The sequence below is a fragment of the Propithecus coquereli genome, unplaced genomic scaffold, assembly GCF_000956105.1.
Source record: "Propithecus coquereli isolate 6110/MARCELLA unplaced genomic scaffold, Pcoq_1.0 Scaffold540, whole genome shotgun sequence".
Lineage (NCBI taxonomy): Eukaryota > Metazoa > Chordata > Mammalia > Primates > Indriidae > Propithecus > Propithecus coquereli.
In genome coordinates, this window is record NW_012151286.1 from 47,169 (window position 1) to 53,257 (window position 6,089).

Below are 6,089 nucleotides of genomic sequence, written 5' to 3' on the forward strand. Positions count from 1 at the left end.
GACCCCCAACCGCCTCCTGCGGGGCTCTCATAGGTTGGACCACACCTGCCCGCCCTAATCACCCCGGTGCAGGTATCAGATGGAACAGCCCCTGTGCCCTGGAGCCCAGTGCAATTACTCAAACTGGCCAATTTTAACCCTGCTTACCCTGCCTCACCTCCTCCTTCCCACAGAAACCACAGAAACGGCTCTTGTCCTCACTCCGCGCCCACCACCTTCCAACTGAACCCAGTGCGCCCCATGGGGCCCCCTCCCCATGGCATGGAGTGTCCCCTTGTCCTGGATCTCTGAGTAATAAACTATCTTTTCAATGGCAGTCATCTCCTGATCTGTTGACCTTGCCATACCTAAATAATAATGAAAACTATATTTTAAAACACTGTTCTTGAGAAATAATTCTGAATGAGCCCAAAGATATATGTATCAGATGTTCAGCTTGGTGCAGTTGATGATAGCAAAAAATGTGATATAATTTGATTGACCAATAATAGTAAATGGTTAAATAATTATTGAGTATTTGGACCATGGGATTCAATGTAGCTGTCAACAATGTAGCAAAAAATATTGTTAAATTTTTATGTGAAAAAAGCAGTTCACCACTTCCTGTGAAAGAAAAGGAATCAGACAATTTTCATTTCCTCCCTAAATTCTTCTTAAAGGTCAGTAACATAAAGTTTCAAAGTTACAAACCCACATGGACATGCAGTGGGAGAGGAGTTGACAGCACTTTAGAAGCTGGAAAGTTGACAGAGCAATGAGAATTGCTTTTAGAGCAGGGAATGTGGACGTCAACGCATAGAGAGGAGACAGCCCCAAGCAAATACGAATGCAGAATGGAGACAGAAAAGACTCTCTGATTTAGAGGTGTGAAAGTGAGGGTGCAGGTGTCCCCCACTTATGCGACGGGGAGTGCAGCTCTCCCCTTTGAGATCCACTCCCAGGATAAAGTGTCCCACAGGCTCTCTGCCTCTGCCAGTCCTAGCACTGTACTGACCCTGGGTCTCTGACCACCTAATTACAACAGAGCATCAGAAAGACCTCGGCAGATGTCAACATAATGTGATTTCTGCCCAGAGATCTGAGTGTCAAAAAGAGGAAGCTCCCTGCAGCTCAGGGAAATGGCTACAGGAACAATGACTCTTGATGAAGTCAACGCCTAGACAGCAAACTAGGGGTCACGATGATGGACAAGGTTGTTCCTGCCCTTATATTACCAACTGACCATCAATGGTCCATTTTTCCCACTGAGGAACTTGTTTTCAGAAATGTACTTTTGTAAATTCATTGTTGCATAAAGTAAAACTAATCAAGGAATAATACAGTAATGAATAAAAGTCAAAGTGTACCAGTCCTAAAAATAGCCAGTGTATTAGTCAGGGTTCTCTGGAGAGACAGAAACAAAGGGATTTATGAGAGGGGATTTATTAGGGAAATTGACTAACACAATCATAGAGCCAGGCCACAACAGGCCATCTCCAAACTGGAAGTCCAGAGAAGGCAATAGTCCAAGTCCAGGAGCCTAGGAATGGATAAATTGTGGCCTATTTATACCCTATCATGACTGACTATACAGCAACCGTAACAAACTACAACTACATACAACAAAACAGACGAATCTCACAAACACAATATTGAGAAAGAAACCAGATGCAAGAGTACTTGATTCTGTTTAGACAAAGCACAAAACCTGGAAAAGCTATTATAATATGCTGCTATTAACAGAAGGCAGGTTAGTGGTTCCCACTGTGGGGGGGTAGGGGGCAGGGAGGGGAGGTGGGCGGAGCCTGGAGCTGAGCTCAAGATGGCTTCTGGGTGCTGATTACACAAGTGTCATCAGTTAGTGAAAATGCATCAAGACATAACATATATATTGCATATGTGTGTATATGTATGTATGTGTATATATATATATATATATATATATATATGTTTTCTTGCATGTACGTTTTATTCAATTTAAAAACGTAAACGTTTATACCAGGCCTTAAGAACTAGTATCTGATAGAGGAGACAAAATTGATACAGATAAAGGTACCGTAGACCATATAACTTACAGGATTGAATACAAATGATCAAATGTGGCAATTATTTTAATCAGGATCCTGCAGAATGCAGTAACAGAAATCCAACTTAAACTTACCTAAAGCATGTCTTGAATAAATTGGCTCTTATCCTTGAAAAGTCCAGGAAGTAACAGAGCTTCAAGTGCAGTATAAAGGGGAGCAGATAGATAGACAGACATAGAGAGACAGAGAGATGAATAGGTCAATGCACCTTGTATCACATCATCCTCCCATAAAGAGAAAAGTCTGCTTCCTACAGGTCAGGATAGAAAAGCTGCCCCCAGGCACCCGGGGTGTGTTCCAGCAGCCTTGCCACCGTGCCCTGCTGCGCCGGCCGGGCCCTGCCACCGTCCCTTAAGTCCAGACTTGAGCTCCAACCCAGCCACGGAGCACAGCCAGCTCTTTGCCCAGGAATTCCCTGGTATTTTGACACCATCGAGCCGCAAGGTGGGTTTTCCTCCCCGCTGACCTTCCCCTCACCCCCGGGGAATCACACGCCAGCTCTTAGCAGGGCCCGAGCTCCCGAGGGACCGGGTCCCGCTCGGCCGTGGGCAGGCAGGCTCGCCTCGCAGATGCTGACCGGGCGGAGCCGCCTCCCCACCCCGGTCTCCGCCCAGGGGAAACCGGTGCAAGTGGGGGAATTGCGGCCGCGGCCAGGGCCAGCAAAGGGAGCTGGGCTTCGGCATTGGGCAGAAAGGTCGAGTCCAGAGTCCCTTAAACGAAAAGGAGAAGGGACGGGGATCCCTAGGGGCGGGGCTCCCGGGAGCTGACCGGGAAGTAGGGAAAGTACAAACATGCGAAAAGGGAAAAACTGCGTGCTGCCTGCGGGTTGTCTTCACAGTGAGACTTCGCAGGTAACGGATCGTACCCGTTCCATTTCCAAACGTTACGGAGAAAAAAAACAACACTGTATGGTACTGGCTTGTAATATAACTATCTTGCACGGTTTCCTTTCCGGTCCAAGCACTGCGATACCACACCACCAGCACCCCGAAGCCGCAGAGCGGAGGGAAGTGTTTTCTCTCTATTATAATGCTGCCCTCTGCTGGACATTAGGAAATTCACAGGCGGAAACTGATTCGGGTTTGTTGCTAAAGTTTTGCTTTGGTTTGTTTTAAGGAATAGGGTTCAAGATTGTTGCAGGGGGAGAGGATTCTGGAAAAAAAGCAAATGGTTTCTTTAACAATTATAAAGTGATTAAATATTTTCTATTTTTACAATGACGGAAAAGCAGAAGTTATTGTGAAATATAAGTACCTGCATTACTGATGAGTATGAAGTGATACGGCTCTTTAGGAAAATGAATTTGTAGAACATAAGAAGAGTGATGTAAAAAGGGCATAGCCTTTGACCCAGTCCATCTTCTGCAAATCTGAATGACATAAATAATATTTAAAAATAAAAGTATCCATTCCCAAAGTTGCTCATCACATTAAGACCATAAATGTCTAGGATCAGACTAATGGCTAAAGAGGTTGTAACACACCCATGTCAGACATGGATTAAAGCAAAAAAAAAAAAAAACAGTCCAGTTTCTCAAAGTATCCACTCTCCCCAGGCTGCACCCAGCCCTTTAGTCTGCCCACCTGGCCTGATCCGGTTTCCAGCAATCTCAGTGGCTTTTTTTTTTTCTGAGTATAATTGGCTTTTTAATTAGAAGGACATGTGTAAATGACAGAATACCACAGCCTTGCACAGATGGCTGCCACAGAATACACACCTCTCCCTGGTGCTACAAATGATGGGGTCATTTTTTTGGAGAGCCTCTAGCAACTTGAAAAATACATACGCCACACTGATAAGACTCAGTAGTTCTTAATCAGGGCTGAGCACTAATATGCCTGAAAACAGAAAATACAGACTTCTAGGTCCCATCCAAGAAGATTGTGCTTCAGTTGCACTGGCGAGTGGCCCGGCCAGTGGGGATTTGGAAAAGTCTTTCACACAACTCTTCTACTTACACTCCAGATACAAAACCCTGAACTAAATGGAAAAAAACAAAAATGACACAAAGTGGCATTTATATGCCAACTTTAACTCCATAAATCTGATTGTGTGTGGACAAGAAGAAGGAGGGATGAGGGCCATATATCTGGATGACTTGGAAATGTGCTCCCCCTAGCAAGACGCCGGCCAAAATTAGAAGCATATTTGAGGATACTGGAATTGCAAGCAGTTTATAAATGATGCGTGGAGTAATGTCATTAAATATGATAGTATTTTTAAAAATGAGTTGAGTGGTGTTTTCCAGCTGATAGTTTCTCCAAATATCAATGTAGAAATTAGCCTTCTGCAGCTGCAGAGGCAATCGAATTTCCAACTTGCTTGCATGTGGCTTGGTCCCTCTTCCTAGAGTCATAAAGTAGCTCAGGCATCTCTGATCCACCCCTCTCACAACCACCCAAGCTAGAGACAACCCAATGCCTTGGACTGTCTGGTGAGAGAGGTCTGCAGCATGGCAGAAAGAGTGCTGCTCTCAAGAGACAAGAGACTCAAGGCCTGGTTTTGACTTGCCGCTAACTTGATGAGTGATCTGGGGTGAATCCGTTTAACTGTCTGTGGCTCACTGTAAAATGAGAGGTCAGGGGCCGGAACTTAAACACCTTTAGGGGTTAGATAATAGGCCCAGGACAAAGGGGAATGGTGAGGACTGTGGAAAGTTGAGAGTTTATGCCTTTGTAAAGGGGGTAGCCACTACTCTGTTCCTGCAGTTTACTCATCTTTGCTGAGAACAGTTGCACAGGCTGTGCACTGTAGAAGGGTAACACTTCAGAGGAGATGTCCTTCATATCGTAGATGCAGATATTTGTCAATGACAGTTTCTTGGAAGATGTCTGTGGAGGGTTTTGAGGAAGGGGTACCTTCTAATTTGCACGAAGGTGCTATATGGGCTGTCAGAAGTCCTGGTTGTAGTGTGGGAACGTACCTTTATTGTTGCAAGATCTTCTGGGTTTGTTTTTTTATTTACCCCCTCTGGAGAAGTCGGAAATATGGCTTTTAATGTGAAATTTCCCTAATTTAAAATTAGCTGGCCACTAATTCCAAAACATTTTTAACATTGTGTGGGATAAACAAAACACCTCTGGGGGCCAGATGCAGGCTATGAGTTGGAACAAAAACCCCTCCATTCAATGTACCTCGTGTTTAATCTTGAAGTAATCATAAAGAAAAATCAGTTACCCTGGTGAATAATTATATGTATATAATAAGAACTATATGGATATACAGAGTGTGTCTTTGAATGATAGGATGTACAGCATTCTCCCTATCATGTGGCAAACGTTAATTCATCCTTTCTTAATAAATGCTTTTTCTACAGAGCGAGCCTCCTAAGACTTTACTCTATTAATAACTGAAGTCCATTTGTTACAGTTGCAGTTTCTTAAAACACCTTACTGTTCCTGAGCAGCACTTATCAAATTTACGTCATAAGATATTCACCTGGGTGAATGTTTGATTGATGTCTGTTTGCTCATTATTTAGTAGCAGCTGTGTTTTTGTTCATGGCTGTATCCCCAACAGGGATCTGCGTAGTATATATTGAGTGCAATGTAGATTTATTGAGTGGCAGATTAGTCTCAACGCCGCTGGGGAAGCCTCTTATCTCCTTGGTGTCCCTGATCTGACCCTTGCTGCCTGGTGTTTGACTTCTTGGTTCTTGACCTTGAATGATGTCTGGTTTCCATGGCTGAGGATGCTCTCAGGTGCCCCCACACATCTCCTGAGCAAGAGAGGAGACCCAGCTCAAACCCAGCAACATCCAGGACATCTGTACTTGGCTTGTGGCTAAAGTCCCCCTGGGTTGGGGTGGGGGACTTGCATTTTAGGTAATTACACATGCAGACACCTTCTCTGATAGAAAGTCCACTTCATCTTGGATGTTGGGGGCTGGGGCGGAGTTATCAGCACAGAATTAAATTCTGTTCCCTGTATATATTTTACATTCTGATTTTATTGCATATGAGTAACAAGATCATTATTATGACAACAAATAGGCCAGCCTTCCTCCAGACTTACTGAAGACAT